This window comes from Chionomys nivalis, chromosome 22 (genome assembly GCF_950005125.1).
Source record: "Chionomys nivalis chromosome 22, mChiNiv1.1, whole genome shotgun sequence".
Taxonomy (NCBI): domain Eukaryota; kingdom Metazoa; phylum Chordata; class Mammalia; order Rodentia; family Cricetidae; genus Chionomys; species Chionomys nivalis.
The window spans coordinates 51,083-75,995 of record NC_080107.1 but is presented as its reverse complement, the minus strand read 5'-3'; the positions used below and the strand labels follow the sequence as shown (position 1 = coordinate 75,995).

At 39.9% G+C, this 24,913-nt stretch overlaps 1 long non-coding RNA gene across 1 annotated transcript in view; it reads left to right on the top strand.

Moving 5' to 3' along the window:
• Positions 1-24,913, top strand: part of LOC130864652 (uncharacterized) — a 75,051-nt gene that overhangs the window by 36,784 nt on the left and 13,354 nt on the right. Inside the window, exons 3-4 of the long non-coding RNA XR_009055993.1 lie at positions 1,979-2,149; positions 13,232-13,293. This is a non-coding gene — a long non-coding RNA (uncharacterized LOC130864652). The remainder of the gene's footprint in view (positions 1-1,978; positions 2,150-13,231; positions 13,294-24,913) is intronic.

The window sequence follows — 24,913 nt, the reverse complement described above, 5'->3', positions numbered from 1 at the left end:
TTTTAAATATGGCGGGAAGATGCACTACCCTCCACACGCATGGCCTCTTTGTCTAACTCTGGGTGCTTCTGGGAAATGTGGTCTTTTAGATCAGGCTGGCAGATGCTCTACTCTGCACATGCTTGGCCCTTTTCACAAACGTTGTGTCATTCTGGGAAATGTGGTCTTCCCAGGTTAGGCGGAACATTATGGCCTATACGCACAGCGGCCTTCTGGGAGATGTAGTGTCCCAGAAGGAAAACAGACGTGACTTGCAGAGTGAGGTTGAATACCATAACACTTTTATCATTCAGGTTTATGTTGCCTCTGTAGTTAACTTTGTGGAGCTCGTACATGGTTTCTCCTTTGTAGAGTTGCACTCCACTGTTAAACTGTGAATTAATATTTCATGATTGATAATAAAATAAATGGTATAAGAATTTCCCATAGTTTCTGTAACACATGGTTATAAAGCCTGCTTCAAATTTCACAATAATTTTTTGAGATTATAACTACATCATACTTTGAGCTTCCCTCTGTACGCATTTCCTTGGGAGAGGGAGACTCTTCAGTCCTGATATGGTAGGATATTGTGCTATATATGCTGATATGTTATATATATACTGAGAAATTATTTATTACAGGAGAGAGGTGCAGAGAGAAGAGAGGAGAGACAAAACCTGTGTGCACTCCGAAATAGAGAGAACTAATCCATAGCCTCTTTTTAACCGTTATTGTTTGAATGTGACCTGTGTTTGGTTGCAGTACCTCCCAGCTATGCATTAAAGGGTTCGCTACACTGTACATTGAGTGTATAATAGTGTGTATATGCATAGGACCCTGTGCTTTGGATGAAGAACAGGAAGTGTTCTTTGAGAATAGAAGATTTTATTAGGCTACAAAGTAGCGTCTTATCTCACCATAGTGTGGAAGGACAAACCTGGAGGACTTTTGCTCTCTGAGATATTTGATCTTGATCTTGATCCCCTAGTAGTGGCTGGTCTCAGGCAGGGAGACACGTGGCCAGCTGGCCAAAGATAGAGACAGGGATAGACACGACTTGCAGAGTGAGGTCTACTGCGCATTCGTGTTCTTTTTATGGAACTCTGCGTGATTCTGGTAAATGTGGTCTTTTAAATCTGGTGGGCAGATGCACTACTCTCCACGTGCATGGATGTGTTGTTCGGCGCCGGTGGTGTGGCGTTGCCAGGGCCGGGGTGGGGCCGCGGTGACTCAGCACACGGGGTCCTTGGGGACTCGGTGTGCCTGGTTGGTCTGGGCCCTATCGTGGGTTACCCACGGGTCTCTGGTTCCCGGTCCTGGACTACATCTCCCATGAATCCTCGCGGCGGCCATTTTGCCAGCCTGGGACGGACTCGGTCTCCCAGGATCCCCCGGCTGGAATCCCGGGCTCCTTACTTCCTTTCTTCCTGCTTTCCACCTGCGCGGGAGAAGCAGAGAAAGGAGAAAAGAAGAAAAACTTCCGCTCTCCCCCCCCCCTCCCCTTGCCGCCTGCATCTGCCGCTTGTGGAGCCGCGATAGCCTGCATCTGCCGCTTGTGGAGCCGCGATAGCGGCGGGCGTATCCGAGGGTCCGGTTCAGAGCATGGGAGAGGGGGAGGGTGTGGAGCTCTGTGGCCGCTTCCCGCTGGTTCCCGGGAGTGACCGGAACCGGGGTTCCTGTGCTGGCGCGCGGTGTGGTGCGTGGGTGGGTGGTTGTGAGTGGGGCGTGGGTGGTGCAGGGAGGAGGAGCGAGCCGCGCGGCTTCCCGGAGGAACCAGGGCTGGTGGCCATGCAGGGGAGCGAGGAGGGAGGGGGGAGGGATTGAGCCAGCCGCGCGGCCGAGGTCCAGACAGACTTCCGCGGTCTCTGGCTCTTGCTCCCCGCCCACCCATGGCGGACACAGGACACTCGGGAGGCTCCATACTCTGGCCAGAGTCCGCCAGGCCCCTCTGCCCGGCCCAGACGCTGACCCCACGTCTCCCCCGTCCCCTCCGCAGGCCCCTGACCGGACTCAGGACGCCCCAGGACCCCGAGATGCTGCGCTAGAGGCTGCAGGAAGATGCTTAGAGGGCACAGAGGGCCACAGTGCGCCCCAGTGTCCACAGACTCTGCCCAGACAGCGACCATGACTCCACCTGGGGCCTGGGCCCTGGCCAGAGAGGCTTCAGGTACGTGCTGATGGTGCAGGGTGGGGGATATAGCACAAGTCCATGGTGTCCTGGCTTCCTGTGGGGAGCGGAAGGGAAGACTGTGCAGGCCTGGCATGGTAGGATACTATGATTTTAATACAACAGTACAGTGTACAAACAGAGTCATGCTCTTTGTGAGCAGTTGGAAGAGAGATTTGAAAATTGATGGTGTGGTTTCTAGAATTTTTGAATATTCCCTTCAGTTTTAACTTTGTCTTCTAAATGTTTCAAATAGTTTCAAAGCTGGTAGTATTATGGTGATGTTTATTGTCTTTTAGCAATACATAATTAGAACGCTTCTAATTTTTTGCTATCACCAGCCACAATGACATGATTCAGTGCTGTTTAGTGGAACAAAGTCATACAGTCTCTTATTAATGTCATTATTTCTCTCAGGGAAGGAACTACTCCATTTCAAATTTTGGATAGATAAGTGTTCTACTATTTCTTTTATCATTTTAAAGCATCAATTATTGCTCTCATTTTTAACATTCATTTTATTTAGGTGCATTATTGCTATATTTTTCAATGATTTCTAGTTTAAGAATTTCATTCCATTTTTTTCTTAAGTGCTGTTTGTGTATTTATATCAGTTTAGAGCAGGGTTTCTTAACTTTTGTGGCCACAGCTTCCTATGGGGGATCAAATGATCCTATCACAGGACTTGCCTAAGACCATCAGAAGGCACAGATATTTTATAATTCATAGCAGTAGCAAAAATATAGTTATGAAGTAGCAGTGAAAATAATTTTTTAGTTGGGGTTCAAAACATCATGAGGAACTGTTATAAATGGTCAAAACATTAGGAAGATCGACAACAACTGGTTTATAGCAGTGTCGCCTGTAGCTCATGCTTACTTCGCACTATGTAATTGGCAATTTCTTTGAACACCTAATCCTAACTCTGTTACCCAGTTCTGGAAAGATAGTCCTGCAACTCCAACCATGATGGACCTTGACTGGTCTGTGGAAAGGAGAAATAGATCAGTGAATGAGTACCCTCCAACTTCTCTAGATTTTATTGTCAATTTACGAGTGAAGTAGGATCGATGGAATAATGTAGTTCACTGACCAACTGTAAAGCAAACATAGTCACAATGGAAAAATGGAAAGGCAGGAAAGAGTGTGAAAGATGTCCTGCTGGGACAGTATTTGACATTAGCAATGAGTAGTGACTCACCACAAACTTTGCATTCAACAATCTCTATAAAAACTTATGATTAAACCAAATTACTGTAGTTACAGTAGTTCAAGCAAACTTGAAGAACTAGGTAAAAGGGTGTGGTCCTGCCTAACATGACTGTATATCCTGAGAGAAATGATGTGAGTTGTACTTGGTGTGCTCTAATACAGATCCCTAGTCTCTGGAGCACATGACTATGAAGCTTGATCGAACCTTTTAACCGTATTCTTTTGTTATTGTAATTACATTATTTTCACTCTCTGTCTCTTGCTTCCATTTGTTCCCATGGACCCTTTATTGTTTTCTAATCCATTGCCTCTTTTTAACAATTACTGCTTGAATGTGACCTGTGTTTGGTTGCAGGACCTCCCAGCTATGAAGTAAAGGGTTGGCTACACTGGACATTGTGTAATGGAATGTGTACACATAGGGCTATTTTCCTTGGAGGAGGAACAGGAAGTGCTCTGGCAGAGTAGAAGATTTTATTAAACTACAAATTAGGGTCTTTTCTCACCATATTGTCTCACCATATTGTGAAAAGGCAAACCTGGAGGGTTTTTGCTCTCTGAGACATTTGATCTGCTATTGTCTTGAAGCACAATGGGTGGTTCTAGCTGATGAAAGACTGTACTTGGCAATCAGGAGCATTGGTAGGAGGTAGTTCACAGGTTCTTTTCAGGATTCTCTTGTTCTGCTGAAGGGAGCTGTAAGGAGGACCACAAAGCCATGCAATGTTAAATGTAGTGGCCACTGTCCCCAGCCCAGGAAGAGCAGCTTTGCTGAGCTATTAGCTGCTTGGTAAGGAATGGACCATGATCCGGACAGGTTCTGTTATTTTGTGTGGTGATCCGTGTAGTGGCCCTTGGCCTCTGAGCTTTGTTGAGTGTGTATTCCCTGGGTGAAGGGGAGGCTCTGCCATATTGGTGTGGGAGACTATGAGCTTATAATATTGTTGCCTCATCCTGTTTAATTGAAAATTTCTTTAAATACTCAATCCTGCCTCTGCTGCCCAGTCCTGGGTAGATAGTCCGGAAACTCCTTTAGGACAGGGATTTGACTGGTCTGTGAGAAGGAAAAATAGACCATCTAGTGAGTGACCTCCAGTATCTCAGTCTTTTAGTGGTTGAGACCTTTCCTACTTCAATAGTATTTGAGATTAACAATGCTTAGCTATTTACTAATTACCTAATTAGGGATTCGGTAATCCAATTTTAGATGCTCCATAAATGTCCCGGTGGCCATTTCTTGTTGACCACAGGCCAGGACAATCAAGAATCTGAATAAAGAACTAATCTTCTCATGAAACCAAATTACTATAATTATAGTAGTTCAACCAAAATAGATCTGAGTAATATGTGGCCTTGCCCAACATGACTTATATTGTACTGGTTTTAAATATACATCTGGAAATGAAAGGTTTGAGAAATCTTTGATGTGCTCTAATATAAATCTCTGGTTTCTGAAGCACATGGCCATGAATCCTGTTTCAACTTTTCAAAATATTTCTTTGAGATTATAAGTATCATATTCACATTCTAATTCCTGTCCCCAATCTTTACCATGACCCCTTATTATCTTCTAATTCATGGCCTATTTTTCTTTAACAACAGTTCTAAATGTGACCCACGTTTGTCTTTTGAGCTTCCCTGTGTATGGATTTCCCGTGGAGAGGGAGACTCTGCAGCCCTGGCATGGTGTGATATTGTGCTTGTAATATCACTGTCCAGTGTACATACAGAGCCATGCTTTTGGTGTGCAGTGGAAAGACAAATTTAAAATGATCTGATTTCTATAAGTTATGAATATTACAGTCTACTTTCAAGTTTGTCTGATAAATGTCTCAAATAGTTTAAAAGCTAGTAGAACTACGGTGATGTTGATTGTCTTTTAGCAATACATGATTAAAATGTTTCTAACTTTCTGCTGCCACTAGCTAGCTGCAATGGTGTAATTCATTGATGTTTAGTTCCAGGGGACAAAGGGAGTTTCTGCGCTACAGATGTTTCTTAGGTTTTTATGGTATTTGGCAGGTCGATAGAGCAGAATCTATATATTTTGCTACAATCCATTTGTCAGGAAGCAGAAGTTATTCTCTATTGTTTTGTGATTGGGCATCAGTGTGTCTGGGTTTACCTGAAAATACAAGGAGGTCTAATGGGCTGCATAACCATAGCAGTAGATCATCTCTTTTTGCAGCGAGGGCTCTAGAGCATGAGGGCTCTCTGGAAGAAATAACAGTAGCTGGAAGGTCTGAAACAACTGTTTAAGGTTCACATTGAAGTAATTTTGTGTTATGTAAGCTTCTTCTATCTTTGGAGGGCTATCCTTTAAAGTTTGGAACTTTTTCTTGTATGATGTTGGATTATCTGCCCATGCTTTGGGAGGTTTTTCTAAGGCCCTGATGTATAGAGCAATCAGGAATAATCCTGAGAGAGCTGGTAAAAATGAATAGTGAGGGTTGTTTCAGATTCTCAACCCAAGACTTTTCACAGAAGGTTGTAAACTATGGTTATTATTTCCAATTCCAATGTAGACTTTGTTTAGAATGTTCTTGATTTACCCAATATTCCTCTTGTACAACATTGTCTGATTGATTAGCTCCTTTCTGAATTTGTATGCTTCCTTTTAAAACCTAATACAGTTTTACATTAGCAAGACCCTTTCTGTTGTATTTGCCTGAAACCTCCATTCAATCTGTGAGAGGTCTGTCTTTAGATTAGCAGACAGTGCTGGGAATGCTGTGCTATGTCCCTTTCTGCTCAACTGGTTCTGTCACTCTTACCTCACTTCTAAATCATAGCCTCTAGTAGTGTTCTTCCAGGAGCCATGCTTCCAGTTTAGCACTGCCTCTTGTAAGAGAGTTATCAGCTCTGCAGCTGCACCATGATTAGCGTTTGCTCTCCATAGATGGGAGGAGTGGTGGGCTAAGGTGAGTGAGGGGCCAAAGTCACCAAGTGGGGATGAGTGGCCTGCCTTGGTGCATTTTGCTGCTATCCCCATGTGTAGAGGAGTGGCTGTGCTTGGTGGGTGAGGTGGGGCTTCCCTGTTCCCAAACTCGGTGGAGTGTTTTCCTGAGACTTGTGGCTGGTGTGGTGTGTCCTTCCCTGGCTGTGCGGGAGCCTGTGGACAATCATAAAGTTTAGTGATGTAGTTTCCAAGAAGTCCTAAGTGATCCTTGCAACATTCTCCTGTAGGCCTCTGAATAACTTCACTGCCTGGGCTGTGTCTGCATGGTGCCTCTAGTGCTTATGTTGTCGCATGTTGAGATATATCACCAAACTTGCCAAACTTGGAGACTACTGGTCTCTCCACTACCTTTAAAAGTTATGCAACCCCCCTTTTTAAAATAATTTTTTAAAAACTGATTCAGCATCCCTGGCGGCAGTAGGGAGCAGAAATGCTTTATGTCCCAAAATGTTGGTAGTGGGCATGCCTCTGTAGACAGCAGGCCCTGTGAGCTGCTGGTCCCAGAGTGGTGGCCTGAGCAGTGGTGGCAGGTCATGTGCCAGCAGGCATTTGGCCCTGAGAGCACCCAGTCCCAGGAATCCTCTTGGCTAGCTCCTCGAAGCCCCCTTCACCCCTCCTCCCCGCCGCTCGCCCCATCCTGGTTTCCCTGATCCTGGTACTGTCTCGAGGGCTGCTTCAGCTGGTACCCAGAGCTCCGCCTCCTCCCTATGCTGCTCCCCCCCAATGGGCACTTCACTTCCCTTGTGGCAATCATGGCTCCACCATCATGTGTTTCGGTACAACTCTGATTGTCTAGGCAGGAGGAAAATGCGGTTAATTTTCCGCACAGGAAATAGATGCATGGTGAGGATAACTGGAGCATGTTTGAAGGGAGAAAGCACACTTCCTCAATTTTTGTAATGTGGCCATTTATTGCTATGAACTTACCTCTTAGAGCTGTTTTCAGTTTGTTTATGTTGTGTCTTTATTTTAGTTGTATTCCATGAAGACTTTTTCTTTTTTTAATTTTTCCCTGACCCACGGGTAGTTTAGTTGTCGACTGTTCGGTTTCTATAAGTTTGTCGTTTTCAAGGGATTAGAACTGTTGTTATATTCTAACTTTGATCCATGGTGGTCTCATAAGGCTCATGTGGTGGGTGGCAAAAATTCTTTTAGATTTAATTTATTTATGTGCTTATTTCTTCATTTACTTATTTTGTTTGCAAAAGTCTGTCAGTGTGTATGACTGTAGGCCAGAGGAGGGCGCCAGAGATAATTACCGTAGGTTGTGCGCCACCTTGTGGTTGCCAGTAATTGAAGTCAGGACCTTTGGAAGAGCAGTCAATGGCTCTTAACCTGCCCCATCTCAGTATTTCCCCCCTCATAAAACATTTGGTTTTATGATCCCTCCTTTCCCCTGGTGACTGTCTGCGAGACCCCTCCCTCCCTATCTTAGCTTTGGCCTGTGCTTTGTATCCTGTGCCTTGTGCATCGAGCTTGCAGTTTAATATTAATTATCACGCTGTGGCTTTTCTTCCTTCAGTTCTTCATATTATCCCTTTAGACACCTCATATTGACTTCTATTCCTCAATCACCCTACTGTTTGCCTCCCCACGTGGATTGAAACTACACAGGCCCACATAGTCACTTCCAGCTTTGTTTGCTCTTTTCTTGCTGACATTGGCCCAACCAATGCAGGTCGACAACAGACAGCCAAGGCAACCCGATATGTTCTGGAAAGTCCTTGAATGGCCTCTCCCATGCTCCCAAGCGTACATTGGCCCAGTCATTTTTATTCACAATGGAGAGCGTTGCTGACCAAGAAAATTAACAGCTCCATTTTCTGCTGAAAAAGGTCATACGAATTACGCAAGGTGGAGGGGTCAAAAAACCCAGTAAGACAGAGTAAACATATTTTTCTGCATACTTCTATTACAGATCAAAGACCAGAGCTCAGAGTCTGTGTGAATAGACACAGGTGCGGATCTAAGTATCATCATTCTTGAATCTTGGCATCCAAATTTGCCTCTTCAATATTTAGATGTTCACTTCCTGTGAATTCAGACCCGATCGCCTGTAAAACAAGGCACAAGATGAGTTGAATGCATACGGCTTGAAGGGCAAATAGGGATAGATGTTGCTTTTCTTTCAATAGAAAAGGAGAGCCTGTTGATCCATTTTTAGTTAGGCGGAAAACCTTTAAATTTTCTTTGGTTAGTTACAATATTATCTGTGCTCCTATCAAGCAGGAAATATAATGGAATACGCCCATAATCCCAAAAATTGTATTATGGGTATTTTCCCTTTCTTAACAAAAGGGAAGTTGTGCCTGAGATTTTTCTGTATTTTTTCAGTTGTGTGTTTTGTTTTACAATGACTTCTTTTTGTGATATTCTATTATGGCAAATGCATGCTAATGGGCAGGCAGTCCCAATGAGCGTGGTCTGTGATTGTAATATTTCACCTTGCTTACTGGCATTGAGTTTTAAATGGCACAGAGTTGTGCCCATGAAAATGTCCACAGCATGTAACTCTGACATGAGGTTGTAAAGCTAAGTAATGTGCTTGATCCTGCTTACAGAGCAACATCTTGAACTATCTCTGTAGAAAATCAATTATTCAGAAAAGGAGAGATAACGCTATGCTTTCTTGTACCTGCCACTGGTTCAAATTCCGGTTGCGCCTCGTTTCTTATCATTTAATGGATAAATTAGCTGAGACCATGCCCATTGCTTGGCTATGCCTGCTTGAGTAGGCAGCATGATCAGGTCTTCTAGTTTGTAGCTTTTTTTACGTACCATTTTCAGGGTAATTTTGCAATCTTGCTTTCTGTCTATCTCCTGTGTATTTGGAGTAAAGTACTACGATCTCTTTGATGGCAACCAGACTCACTGTGTTCCTCAAAATCCCTAAGTGGTGACTGTTTTATAAAAACATGTGTGATTGTGATAGAGAAGCAGATCTTAAAGTTCTTAAAAATATTTGTGTGCGGTGGGACACACCTTTAATTCCAACACTTGGCAGTCTGATGTAGATTGACCTTGTGACATCGAGTGTCACAGGTAGATTAACACCAGTGACTTCAAGGTACGTGTGGTACCACAGGCCTTTAATCCCAATGTCTGGCAGGCAGGGACTTGCCTACTTCTGGTTTGGTGGTATACGCCTTTTATCCCAAACCTTGGTGGTTCCATGATCTTTGTGAGTTCAAGGACAGCATGGTCCACAGTGTTATTCCTTCCCAAAGATATACAGAGAGCCTCTCTCAAAAATTAAAATTGAAAATAAAGGAATTAGAATTTAAAATCAAGCCGCTCAAAGAGGGAAAATACACAGAGAATCTTTATCCTCTTTGTTATTTTTCGATCTTTGAATTTTTTTTACTCATGTGGAGTATCTATCTCTGCGAAAAGATATTTGTTGACAAATGCTGCTAAGTAAATCCTAAGATAGATATTTTCAAATACCTTGTAATGCAGAAAGAATGTTAGTTTGGAGAATAGAATTTTCTTCTTTTTTCACATGAAATGAGAGATTATGGATTCATTCTGATGTTAAAGAAATTACTGTACAGTTTTTTTTCCTTAAAGGATTATCAGTGCCCGTAAATGATAAGGAATTAGCCAGTATTGCTATGCAAACATTTCCCAAATATGCACTCTGTATTTTCCTCTGTTTAACCAAAATAATTAAATTTGTGCTATGTGATTATCTGTATTCTGTCAATCATGTGTTTCAGTAAAACGCTGATTGTCTAGGCAGGAGGAAAATGCATTTAAAGCACACAGGAAGTAGATGCATGGTGATGATAACTGGATCATGTTGGAAAGGAGAAAGCACACTCCCCCACTCCAGCACAGACTCTGAAGAAGCAATATTTGATCTGTTCCACAGTTGAAGGTTCTGAGAGTAATGAGTTTAAGCTACAGGAGATAAGAATGAGGTAGTTGGTGAGTTAGTCTCACGACCTAGTGACATCTCTGATTTTTTCTGTGGCATTTTGGTTTTGGGTTACCGGGTGACACAGTGACAACGAATAGCCATCCCACAATATTACATGATTTCTTTGCTATCCTTGATTTTTGGTTTTTTATATTGAGTTTAAGAAAGTTTTCTCAAGGTTCTTAAAGAATTTTGTTGAGATTTTAATTGGTAATGCATTAAATTTATTTATTGCCTTTGCTTTAACTCCCATTTTTACTATGTTGATCCTATTCATTCATGAGCTCTGTATCCTTCTCAGTTTCTTTCTTCAAAGCCTTAAAGTATTATCAAATAGACCTTCAATTTTTGAATACTGTAACTGCAGGATACTTTATGCTCTCTGTGGCTGCTGTGAAATATGAATTTTCTCTTATTTCCTTGTTCTGATTTCTATTGATTTAATCTTGTGTCTAGCCACATCACTGCAGATACTGATGTATGAGACCATACAATTTTTTTAGTTCGTAAGTTTTACTTTTTCCTTACCTATTCTATTACCCTTGATCTCTGTATTTCGTCTACTTGTTGTTGTTATAACTTTACACATTATGTTTAAGACATAGTAATAGTCGACAGATTTGTCTTTTTACTATTATTAGTGTAATGGATTTGAGTTGCTCTCCATTAAATTTATAGCAGCTGTTATCTTTTTCTGTTATGTGTGAACTTAGTGTGATGAACTTACCTCTTAGAGCTGCTTTGCAAAAGTCTGTCTGTGTTTATGACTGTGGGCCAGAAGAGGGCGTTAGAGATAATCACCGTTGGTCGTGCGCCACCTTGTGGTTGCTGGGAATTGAAGTCAGGACCTTTGGAAGAGCAGCCAATGGCTCTTAACCTGAGCCATCTCTGTATTCCCCCCCTCCCCTCTGTCATTTTCTATGCAGGGTTTCTCTGTTGCTCTTGGATCCTGTTCGGCGACTAGCTCTTGTATACCAGGCCAGTCTCGAATTCACAGATATCCACCTGGCTCGGCCCAAAACTCTTTTTGGTCTGTTAAGTTTACTTTGTTGCCAGGTATGGTGTCAATATTTAAGAAGGTACCGTGAGATGCTCAGGAGGTATATTCTTCAAATTCGCTGTTAGGTTTCTGTCTGGTTGTTTTGTCCATTGTTGAGAGAGGAGTGCTGCGGTGTCGTACTATTAGTGTGTTCTGAGGCATACTCTGATATCTTGTAATATTTTTGTTTTTGTTTTACTGAAATTTATATTTGGTATTGATATTTCATTCTGATGAAAGATTACTGCTATGAGTATGAACTGTCCATCTTATTCTTTTATGCCTGCTTTAAGTTTAAGGTAATTCTTGTTAGATATTAGTGATTAGTTTGTTTTTTAAAATCTGATCAATTAGGTTTTTCGTATGTGCTTGTACCTTAACAGGCATATCCTTCCTCATGTTTGGAAAGATTTTTATTTTTATCGATCTATTTTCTTGGTCTTTGAGCTGTATTTCTTCTCCTTTTACCTTTATTGTTATTTTCGTTCTTTTCGTGGAGTCCCAGATTTGTTGGATTTGTGTCTTTAAGAATTTGTTATGTTTGCTGTTTTCTTTCATCATTGCGTTTATTTCCTCTATTATCTTCGATTTCTGAGATTCAAGTATGTCTTCTATTTTTCTCTTTATACTTGTCTCTGGATCCATTGTCTTTTTGCCAATATTGTCTATATCCAGCAATTCCTCTTTTATTTTTAAAGATTCTTTCCATTTCCGGTTTGATTCCTTTTTCTTGTTTTCCTTTTCTCAGGTATCTTTGAGTGATTTTTCATTTCTTAAGTTTTTGAGATTCTTCTCATCTATTTTTTTTAAAATTTTTTTCACATTGTTTGATGCCCCTTATCTCTTTTATAAAATTACCTTTAATGTACATTTCTTTTTTATCCTTTGGATTAGCGTTTTCAAAATCTCTGTAGAGAGCCGCTTGCAGTCACACCTGATGGCTATGTGTAGAGTCCTATGTGGAGTTGCAACAGATGGTGCTGTCTCCCGCCTTCAGGGGTCACGAAAGCGAGTGCTCTCTGTGAGTGCTCTCTGTGATAATCAACTCCTAATATCAGCTAGTCCTGACTTGTGCTATTCTCGCGCAATGATTGTCCGCTGCTTGCATATGCGTGGACCTAAGGGTAGTGCCCACCTGGCAATCTCTGTTTGGTTTTCCAAGTTCTACTTAAATGCGTGGAGAGGTTTGCACAGAGAGAGCAACAGAGACAGAGATCGCATTGTGTCCTGAATTTTCTGCAGCAGGAAAAGCTTCCGGTGTTTCTTGCTCTTGTATGTTTGCTGGATTCTCATGCTATTATGCTGTCTTTCAGATTGTCAGTCATTTTTACAAGCATGTACATATGTGCTAAGTCTTGGCTGGTGTTACTTACTTTGCTGTGGCAACATGTGTACTTGTGTTTTTTTCTTGGTCTTCCTTTTCTTAGTTATTTTATCTCTGGATTCTCTTATATCCACTCCACCATGGAGTAGTTGATGGTCCACAGCACCATGCAGATTCTTCTGAATCCTAGTACTCTATCTGGGATGGGGTAGGTAGAGAAATTTATTAGGCAGGGAGAAGCACCTCTGAATGGTCCGAAAACTTTGCAGATTTTTGGGTTGCCTGATTTCTGTTTGCTCCTTTCACTCATGCTTAAGGTCATATCAGAGTCCTCTCTGTGTGGTGTTAATTCCGTTGTTTAGTGAGCAATCTCATTCAGATATTAACTTTGCTGTGTGATAGTCATTCGGTAAATAGAAGTCAGTCCTGACCGAGAGATGGTGGATTAAGAGAAAAACAATGTAGTTATGCTGGAGAGAGATGCAGGAAATTCACAATGTAGTCCATAGCCTTGTTATAGTATACATTAATTTGATGTGTTCATTTATGATGACTTAGTCAGACATATGCTTAAGCTATTTGCCAATCACTGCTACAAATAATATGGTTTCTGTGTTGTTACCTAGGTATCACCATCCGTGAACAAACAAGCAGCTTCCCTACCACATCCATACAGTCGTCAGAGAAGGTAAGGCATATTTCTTTTGGTACAGTCCAAGGACCGCTCTACTATATCTCCATTGAACAGGGTGTCCATTCAAAGCTAGTAGCTTACGTAACAGCAAGTACAAGCAGTAGAGATAAATTCTGGTGACACTGCCAGGGGGGTTTCGGGGTTGTAGATAGGGTTATGGGGTTTGTGTTAGGAGGTTATGGTTAGTTTGTTAGTTGTTATGTTGATTATGGGCTTATGGGGCTGTGGTTAGGGTTATAGGGTTACGGTTTGGGGGTTAGGGTTAGTTGGTTAGTTGGTTAGCTGCTTAGTGGGTTGTGGTTTTGTTAGGGCTATGTGGTTTGTTTTAGTTGGCTAGTTGTTTAGTTGGCTAGCAGGTTATGGGGTTAGAGTTATGGAGTTAGGGTGTCTTAGGGTTAATTGCTTAGTTCGTTATTTGCTTAGTTAGTTGGATGGTAAGCTAGTTAGGAGGTTATGGTTATGGGGTTACGGTTATGTGGTTCCGGTTTGTTGGTTAGTTGTTTGGTTAGTTAGTTAGGGGTTTGTTTGTGTTTATGTTTATGTTATGTTTATGTTTAGTTGTCAGGGTTGGGGTTTCTGGTTGGTTGGTTGTTTAGTTGGTTAGTTTGTTGGTTGGTTAGCTGGTTAGCAGGTTAGGGGGTTAGGGTGTATTATGGTTAATTGAGTAGTTTATTTGGTTAGTTCGATGTTTAGCTGGTTAGCTGTTTGGGGGTTAGGGTTATGGGGTTAGGGTTATGGTGTTGGGGTTTGTTGGTTAATTGTTTGGTTAGGGTTTGTAGGTTAGGGTTAGTTGGTTAGTTAGATAGTTGGATAGTTGGTTATCTGGTTAGTGTGATACGGGGTTGTGGTCAGGGTTATAGGGTTAAGGATAGGGGGTTAGGGTAAGTTTGTTATTTTGTTAGTTGCTTGGCTAGCTAGGGGTTTAGGTGGTTTCGGTTAGGTTATTGGGTTGGGGTTAGTGGTTTATGGTTAGTTGATTAGTGGATAGTTGTTTACTTTGTTAGCTGGTTATTGGGTTAGGGTGTTGGTGTTAGGTTTATAGAACTAAGTTTAGGGGGTTAGAGTAAGTCGTTTATTTGGTTGGTTAGTTGGTTAGTGGGTTATGGTTATGGGGTTAGGGTAATGGGGTATTCATGCTTGTTAGTTGCTTAGTTGTTTACAGGGTTAGGGGGTTTGGGTTAGGCTTATGGGGTTGTGGTTAAGTGGGTTAGGGTTAGTTGGTTAGTTGTATAGTTGTTTAGTTGGTTAGCTGGATAGTGGGTTAGGGGTTATAGTTAGGGTTAGGGGATTAGGGTAAGTTTGTCAGTTTGTTACTTGCTTAGTTGAGGTTGTTAGGTGGTTCAGGTTAGGGTTATGCGGTTGAGGTTAGTGGGTTATGATTAGTGGGTTGGGGTTAGTGGGTTAGTTGGTTAGTGGGTAAGTTGGATAGTTGGTTAGTTGTTTAGTTTAGTTTGATAGTTGGTTAGTTGGTTAGTTGGTTAGCTGGTTATTGTTTTAGGTGGTCGTGGTTAAAGTTATAGAGTTAAGGATAGGGTGTTAGGGTAAATTGGTTATTTGGTTAGTTGGTTAGCTGGTTATTGGGTTAGGTCTTTAGGATTTTAGTGGTAGGGTTAGGGGGTTAGGGTAGGTTGGTTAGTTGGTTAATTGGTTAGGTTGTTATGGTTATTGGATTAGGTTTATGGGGTTAGTGTTTGTTGGTTAGTTGGTTATGGGGTTAGGGGCTTTGGGTTAGGGGCTTAGGGTTAGTTGGTTAGTTGGATAGTTGGTTGTTGGTTAGCTGGTTAGTTGGTTAGAGGGTTGTGGTTAAGGTTATAGGGTTAGTGTTATGTGGTTAGGGTAAGTTGGTTATTTGGTTAGCTGGTTAGTTGGTTAATTTGTTAGTTAGTTGGGTAGTTAATTGGGTAGTTCGTTATTTGCTCAGTTAGTTTGTTCCATGGTTAGCTGGATAGTTGGTTAGGTGGTTATGGTAATTTGGTTAGTTGGTTAGTTCCGAGTTGGTCAGGGGGTGTTATGGGGTGTTTGTCGGTTAGTAGGTTATTAGGTTGTGGGGTTAGTGATTTTGGGTTTTGGGGTTAGGGTTAGTGGGTAACGTTAGTTGGTTAGTTGGATTGTTGGTTAGTTGGTTAGCTGGTTAGTGGGTAAGGGGGTTGTGGTTAGGGTTATAGAGTTAGGGTAGGGATAGGGGTTTAGGGATGGTTGGTTAGTTTGGTTAGTTAGAGGGCTAGGGATTAAGCGTTAGTGTGTTAGTAGGTTACTTGTATGGTTGGTTTGTTGTTTATCTGGTTAGTGGGTTAGGGCCTTAGGGTTAGGGTTCTTGGGTTAGGGGGTTACGGTAAGTTGTTTATTTGGTTAGCTGGTTAGCTGGTTAGTTGGTAATGGGGTTAGGGTTAGTTGGTTAATTGTTCAGTTTGTTACTTGGTTAGGGGGAGTTGAGGGTTGGTTATGGTTAGGTGTCAGGGTTGAGTGTTAGGGTTCGTTGGTTAATTGGTTATTAGTTTAGTTGATTTTTTTCGTTAGTTCATTAACTGTTTAGCAGGTTTGGTGGTTAGGGTAATGTGGTTAGAATGGGTTTGGGTTATTCGGTTAGTTCATTATATGGTCAGTTATTTAGTTGGATGATTAGCTGTTTAGCTGTTGGGTTTATGGGGTTAGGGTTATGGGGTTCGTGTTTGTTGGTTAGTGGGTTAGGCGGTTTGGGTTAGGCTTATGGTGTTAGGGTTAGTGGGTTAGGGTTAGTTGGTTAGTTGGATAGTTGGTTGGTTAGTGGGTTAGCTGGTTAGTGTGTTATGGTTATAGGGTTTGTGTTAGTGGTTTAGGGTAAGTTGGTTATTTGGTTAGCTTGTTAGTTGTTTAGTTGGTTATTTGGTTAGGGTGATGGTGTTAGGTTTCGTTGGTTAACTGCTTAGATTGTTAGTTGGTTAGTTGTTTAGGGGATTAGGGTCATGGGGTTAGGATTAGTTGGTAAATTGGTTAGTTTGTTGGTTAGGGTGTTATAGGGTTGGTGTTATGGCTAGGGGTCAGGGTTGGGGGTTAGGGTTAGTTGGTTAGTTGGTTATTTGATTAGTTGGTTAGCAGGTTAGTGGATTATGGTGATGGGTTTAGGGTGGGTTAGGGTTAATTTGTTAGTTAATTATTTGGTCAGTTTCTGATGGTTAGCTTTTTAGCTGGTTGGCAGTTAGGGTTATGGGGTTAGGGTTATGGGGTTCATGTTTGTTGGTTAGTTGGTTAGTTAGGGGGTTAGGGATTTGGGGTTAGGGTTAGTGGGTTATGGTTACTTGGTTAGTTTTATTGTTGGCTAGTTGTTTACCTGGTTAGTGGGTTAGGGGTTTGGTGTTATGATTATAGGGTTAGTGGGTTAGCGTTAGTTGGTTAGATGGTTATTTGCTTCGTTTGTTAGGGGGTTATGGGTTTTGGTTTATGGTTATGTGGTTACGGTTATTGGTTTAGCTTTAGTTGGTTAGTTGGTTAGTTGTTTAGCTGGTTAGTGGGTTAGGGGGTTGGGGTTAAGGTTAGTGCGTTAGGGATTGTTGGTTAGTTGGTAAGTGGGTTCCGGGGGTAGGGGTTAGGGTTATAGGGTTAGGGAGTTAGGGTAATTTGGTTAGTTCGTTAGTTGGTTAGTTGGTAAGGGGTTGGTGGTTTTGGGTTAGGGTTGTGGTGTTTATGGTTAGTGTGTTAGGGTTAGTTGGTTAGTTGGATAGTTTGTTATTCGGTTAGCTGGTTAGTGGATTAGGGTGTTTTGGTTAGGGTTATAGGGTTAGGATTAGGGGGTTGGGATAAGTTGATTATTTTGTTGTCTGGTGAGTTGGTTAGGTGGTTAGTTGGTTAGGTGGTTAGGTGGTTAGGGTGGTGGTATTAGGGTTCGTTGGTTAATTGTTTAGATTGTTAGTTGGTTAGGGGGTTAGAGGATTGGGGATTTTCATTGTTCCCCTCGTCTTATTGATTATTGGTTTATGCTGTTTTTCTACAAACAGGTCCATTTCTTTTACATTGTCCAACTTCGTGGCATATAGGCCTTTCTAGCAATATAAAATTATTTCTGGGTCTCCTTAGAGTCTGTTATTTCCCCCATTTCATTTCTTATCCGGTTAGTTTCCATGTTCTCTTTCTGTGCCTTTTTACTAAATTGGATAGTCGCTTGTCAATCTTGTTTTTCCTCGAATAACCAGCTCTCTGATTCTCATTGATTTTTTTTTTCGTATTTTCTGTGTTTAAATTTTGTTAGTTTCACTCCTTCCGTTGATGATTTTCTGCCTTCGACTCCTGTGTGAGATTCCTTTTTTTCAAGATCTTTTAGCAGTGCTGTTAAGTGTTTAATGTGAGCTTCTTCCACTTTTGTTATGTGTGCACTTAGTACGATGAACTTACCTCTTAGAGCTGCTTTCATTTTGTTTATGTTGTGTCTTTATTTTTGTGGAATTCCATGAAGACTTAATTTTTTTAAATTCTTCCAAGATCAACGGGTGGTTGAGTTGTCTACTGTTTGGTTTCCATAAGTTTGTCTGTTTCCTGGGATTAGAACTGTTGTTGTATTCTAACTTTGATCCATGGTGATCTGATAAGGCTCATGTGGTGGCAAAAATTCCTTTAGATTTTAGTGATTTATTTATTTATTTCTTTATTTACTGATTATGTTTGCAAAAGTCTGTCAGTGTTTATGACTGTGGACCAGAAGAGGGCACCAGAGATAATTACCGTTGGTCGTGCGCCACCTTGTGGTTGCTGGGAATTGAAGTCAGGACCTTTGGAAGAGCAGTCAATGGCTCTTAACCTGAGCCACCACAGTAGTCCCCCCCTCCCCTTTGTCATTTTCTAGATACGGTTTCTCTGTTGCTTTTGGTTCCTGTTTGGTGACTAGCTCTTGTAGACCAGGCCAGTCACGAATTCACATAGATCTACCGGGCTCGGCCAAAAAATTTTTTTGGTCTGCTAAATTTACTTTGTTACCAGGTATGGTATAAATATATAAGAAGGTACCGTGAGATGCTCAGGAGGTATATTTTTCGAATTCGCTGTTAGGTTTCTGTCTGGTTGTTTTGTCCATTGTTGAGAGAGGAGTGCTGCGGTGTCCTACTATTATTGTGTTTTGAGGCATACTCTGATATCTTGTAATATTTTTGTTTTTATTTTTCAGAAATTTATAATTGGTATTTATATTTCATTCTGATGAAAGATTCCTGCTATGAGTATGAACTGTCCATCTTATTCTCTTATGGCTGCTTTAAGTTTAAGGTAATTCTTGTTAGATATTAGTGATTAGGGTGGTTTTTAAAATCTGATCTATTAGGTGATCTCTATCTGCTTGTACCTTCCTCATGTTTGGAAAGACTTTTATTTTTATCGATCTATTTTTTTGGTCTTTGAGCTGTATTTCTTCCCCTTTTACCTTTCTTGTAATTTTTGTTCTTTTCGTGATGTCTCCGGTTTCTTGGATATCTATTTTTAAGATTTTGTTTTGTTTGCTGTTTTCTTTCATCAGTGCGTTTATTTCCTCTATTATCTTTGATTTTTGAGATTCTTCTATGTCTTCTATTGTACTGTTTATGCTTGTCTCTGGATCCATTGTTTTTTTGCCGATATTGTCTATATCCATCCATTCCTTTTTTATTTTTAAAGATTTCCTCCATTTCAGTTTTCAAGTCTTGTACTCTTTCCATTTTCGGTTTGCTTCCTTTTTCTTGTTTTCCTTTTCTAAGGTATCTTTGATTGATTTTTCATTTCTTAAAAGTTTTTGAGATTCTTCCCGGTCAGGGAACAAAAAAAACAAAAAAAGAGAGTCTTCTCATCCATTTTTTTGAAACTTTTTCACATTGTTTGATGGCCCCTATCTCTTTTATAAAATTACCTTTAATGTACATTTCTGTTTCATCCTTTGGATTAGCGTTTTCAAAATCTCTGTAGAGAGCCGCGTGGAGTCACACCTGATGGCTATGTGTAGAGTCCTATGTCTAGTTGCAACAGATGGTTCTGGCTCCCATCTTCAGCGATCACAAAAGCGAGTGCTCTCTGGAATAATTAAATCCTAATATCAGCTATTATCCTTTTATCGCGCAATGATTGTCCGCTGCTTGCATATGCGTGGACCTATGGGTAGTGCCCACCTGGCAATCTGTGTTTGGTGTCCCAGTCCTACTTAATTGTGGGTGGAGGTTTTCCCAGAGAGAGCAAGACAGACAGAGACTGCATTGTTTAATGAATTTTCTGCAGCAGGAAAAGCTTTTATTTTGTATGCTTGTTGCTGTTATATGTTTGCTGGATTCTCATGCTATTATGCTGTCTTTCAGGTTGTCGTATGTATTTTTACACGCATGTACATCTGTGCTAAGTCTTGGCTGGTGTTACGGTCTTTGCTGTGGCAACCTCTGTACTTGTGTTTTTTTCTTGGTCTTCCTTTTCTTATTTTTTTTTTTTCTGGATTATCTTGTATCCACTCCATAATGGAGTAGTTCATGGTCCACAGCACCATGCAGATTCATCTGAATCCTTGTACTCTATCTGGTATGGGGTAGGTAGAGAAATTTATTAGCCAGGGAGAAGCACCTCTGAATGGTCCAAAAACTTAGCAGATTTTTGGGTCACTGATTTCTGTTTCCTGCTTTCACTCATGCTTAAGGTCATATCAGAGTCCCCTCTGTTCTGTTGATTCCGTTGTTTAATGAGAAATCTCTTTCAGATATTAACTTTGCTGTGTGATAGTCATTCAGGAAATATAAGTCAATCCTGACAAAGAAAAGGTGTATTTATGCTGGAGACAGATCCAGGAAATTCACAATCTAGTCCACAGCCTTGCTATATTACACATTGCTTTTGATGGGTTAATTTATGATATGACTTGGTCAGACATATGCTTAAGCTAATTGCCAATCACTGTTACAAATAATATGGTTTCTGTGTTGTTACCTAGGTATCACCATACGTGAACAAACAAGCAGCTTCCCTACCGCATCCATCCAGTTGTCAGAGAAGGTAAGGCATCTTTCTTTTGTGACAGTCCAAGGACCGCTCTACTATATCTCCATTGAACAAGGTGTCCATTCAAAGCTAGTGGCTTCCTTAACACCAAGTAAAAGCAGTACAGTTAAATTCTGGTGACACTGCCAGTGGCCCCTTATTTTGCATTTACATTGATTGATATTTTTATTTTTGTGTTTCATTTTAACTTTGGTTATTTTACTTTGTTATTTGCTATTTTTATGTCTACTTTCTTTAGGTTTTTATATTTTTGGGATATCTATGTACTTCAGTTTTGTTCATGCTGATAGATATGCATCTTTTTTCATTGTTCTGCATGTTGTCTTCAAGTTATGCCTACACCATTTGTTGAAGATGCTTTCTTTGTTTGATTGGCTAATTTTAGCTTCTAATTTAAGCTGTTCATCAGTGTTGATTACTATGTGTATTTTGGATTTTATTCCAGTATTTAAGTCTGTTTTTATACCAATACCAAGCTTTTCACATTACTGTCTCTCTGTGTTGTTGGTTGATGGATTGTCATGCCTCTGTAAGCTCCTTTCCATTATATGATTGTTTCTGCTATCTTTGTTTTTATTCTGGATGAAGTTGATTGTTTTTATTTAAACTGACATTAATTGATTTTTTTTATGAGGGTTGCAGTTACTTTAGAGTTTGCTTTTGGTGGGATTACCTTTCATATTATGTTTATCCTCTCTATTCAAGAACATTGGCAGATCTTTCCATTTCCTGCTGTAATAATCATTGTTTTTCTACTAAAGCTTAAAGTTCATTTCATAGATGTCTTTAACTTTGGTTAGTGTTATCGGTTATCATTTCTTGCTTCATGGTCCCTGGGTTGGGGTCTCATTTAATTCAGGACACTGGATTAAGAATATGAGTAAATGCATAATATTAATTTTGTGTGGCCCTTTTATACAGAGTAAAAAGCATTACTTCACCTTTGAAACCCACCTTTACTCACATACATGTTCGTGAGAGACTTTTTCCTCTCTTTGCAAGAGATAATACCTCAATAAAAATGAAAAGAAGTACATGGAAACCAGGCAAAAAGAATGCAGAAGCAAAGCACTCCTTTATAACTGGTAGTGTGTGAAGAACTGAGCTCAAAAGCCAATTCATTATCCATTTTATAGGTTATCACAACATTTGAGAAATCTGCAAAGTTAGCTTTCAACTATTCTCGGGTTCCCATGCAATTGTTTCCTGAATTCATCTGTCCCAGTAGTTGACTTAAGTCTGACCCATTTCCGGGTCTCCCCAATTTCATACTTTTTTCAAAAGTATTTTTAACATACATAAAGTATGTTAACATTTTGTCTTGTGTGAATACAATACATACATCACCATAAGAAATTTATAAGCATAGTTATAATAAGCATATCACGTGGGGTATGAATAATGCTTTGTGAGAATCTCTTAGTATCTAATCCTGTCAATTTGTTATCAGAAATATGTTTAATTTTTGAGCCATCAGACTCAGGAGATGATTTAGCAAAATTTCTGTATCTTCATGTAAGTCATCATTGAAATATCCAGCAGATGCATTGCCCAAAGGATAAGGTTGAATAACCTTCCATTCCTGTAAAGAATCATTTTAAGAGATATCTTTAATGCCGAAAGTGTTTAAATTCCAATTATAACGCGAAGTAATATTTTCTTGCAATAATACAAAATTCTTTCAAAACATACTCGCAGTTTGCGTAAGTACATCAATAGATGTATGAGGTCGAGCATATGTTTAAACTTGCTGAATCCATTTCATGATAATCTTTGACATTGCTCGACAAAATGTTCGTCTGCAAGGATGTATGTCAAGCGGTAACAGCAATATAGGCAGTATCAACAAAAGCAATAAGGTTAAGAATTACAGCTATTGCTGAACCTAACCTGAACTTCATTTTCTCCAATATCTTACTGAAGAGTTATACAGCAATATCATCTATAGAATCTGGAGGCGAATAACGACTTAGGTTTATAGGCAGCCAAATATATGTGCGTTGCTGTTTATTTATAAGTCATTTTCAGTATTACACATAACATAGTAATTAATACATGACTACAATTAACTAATTATATCAACTAATTTCATTAGTAACATTGATTCTTCCAAACAAAAATACATTTGTTAGTCACGCACAATCAGTAGAAGCGGATACTATTGTTTCAAGTAATAAGCCATTAAAAACATGACCAGGTTTTAATAATGTGGCTATTTTCAAATTATGCATCTGCAATGCAGTAGGGATTGTGAATAACGCATTGCGATCATCACTGATTCTTCCATATCCCCATGCCATAAAACTGCTTCCATTTATTGTTTCATTCTCGGTTAGATTCCTCCTGGTAACATTAAGCAGATCTCATAGTGAAAATACCATTCATAACAAGTGTTAATCAATTGACCATTGATTCTTAAATATTTTCCATATTTCCCCAAATGAGTTTTCCCTATAACTGAATGATATTTTAAGCTATGAAACGTTAGATCTGACAATACAGGTGAAGGCGCTGGTCATAAACAATCCAACACCAATGGTACTTATTTAAAGGGGAATAAACTTGCATATCACCATCCCCGATAACAGCCCTCTGCCAATTTAGCCCTCTGCCCAAACCAGAGCAGGAAGTAAACAGAACAAGGAGGGAAGTCGCTGCTTTTTTAAAGGCAAAGACCACGCCCCAATGGGCTTGTATCTCAGCGGCTATTGGCTGGAGGAACAGAAGTACCTCCCGCAACACCTCCCTCTTTTGTTTTATTAAGAGATTTCTAAACCTACTATGAAATTATATAAAATAGTTACAAATACCCTATTTTCACTAGCTTAGGTCTTATACAAGAAATAGCATTGCTAAGTCATGTGGCGAAAGTAGCTACATTGATATAGTCTTCAACCCCATCGAAGATCTGAGAAGGGAAATAATGTTACCTGAGTGATTATGAAGTTCAGTCAAACAACTTTCAAAACATGCAACAAATCACAGAGACAACTCGGTACCTGGGGAATCAGCCAAGGTGACGTTTGTATCGTTGAAGCAACCAACTTTGGCTAATAAATAACTTAACAGACATAACATTTTCAAAGGCAAGATACTTGTCAAAACTTTCTTAGCCTGTCTTGGCAGGATATGACAGTCCTGTTTTTCCCATTCACAGAGAATCTGTATTTCTGTCAGTGGTTCAGGTATGGGAATTTCTTTACCCAAAGTCCAGTTCAGTCAAGAATAAAGGCTCCAGGTATAGTGTCTTTGGTGCTTATCATTATCTCCGGAATAGAGCGGTGTTGCCATGAACAATTGTTTTTTACTACCACAAAACTCTGAGTTATATTAAAGGACATTTTCAACAGATCTTGCAAGATGTTGAAGATTATCTATCTATACTGAGAATAATCTCTATGTATGTAAATAACCTGATTAGTCTAATTATTAAAGACAAACTTGGAATGCTATTCATCTATATAATTCTCAATGCCTATCTAACTTAAAGACTAAGATAATAAGCAACTGTGAAACAAATGAGGACAATATAAGTAAATGACTCCAAATATAAGCAATGTTTAAATATACATTGCAGTATGGTGAATGTATATCAATACACAAGCAATATGTAAGTTTCTTAATCAGAGGTAGAAATGTACACTGCAATATGTTAAGCATATACAATGAATATATATATCTATACAATATATGTAAGTGCATAAACAATGTTTTTAAACTGAGGCAGAAAAACATGCATGCATACAATAGTAAATATAAGTTCACTTCGTATCAATATAGAACAATCAATGCCAATACATTTGTCTCAAAACAATAACTCGCATGTACCAACAAGTACCAAACAATTATCCCTCCTTTTTTATTTAATGATCCCTGAGTTTATGAAATCCCTTCCCCAACACTCAGCCGTATACCAATTATAATCAAACCCTAAATGATGTCCCTAAACCCAAGGGCAAACTTTACAGGGAGAGGGGACGTCGTCCTCTAGAGTTTCTTACAGCTGTCATGGGTGCGACGTTACTTCTGGGCTAACCTGTGAAAGTGAAATGATGATTAAATAGCAAGATCAATGTCTTTTAAAATTGCAGAGAGTCTCCAGAGTATTTGCAGGTCTGGCCAGAATGTAGTATAAGATGTGCACCATTTCAGCTAAACAAGTTGGGATCGTCATGTGCAGCTGGTACACAAAATAGGTATTGTATTAGCGATATCAGTATCATGACGTCGTGTAATCCAGGAGGAGTCATTGTTATGAGGCCCCATCTTCTTTCTGGAAACTTTAAATATCACTTCAGGAAAAACTCATTGTTCACTGTGAAAAACTTAAACATTAATCATGTAGACATATAAAGACAAACACACACACATATATATGTATATAGATATACTCAATGAAAGGAATGATACATATATTAAAAGTACGATAGATTTGAATAAAAGCTTGGATGTTTTCTAATCTCATATTTGTTTCACTCCCCTATCATGGCTCTCGACATGAGACAGAAACTCCAGAAACTCTGGGTTTTTCTCTTACCAGAAGACTGAGAGTGACTGAGCGAGATTCCAACTTCAAAACCAGCTCTATAAATTCAGAAATACTGTTTAGTATATTTTAATCACACAACTTATTCATTTTTCTTGA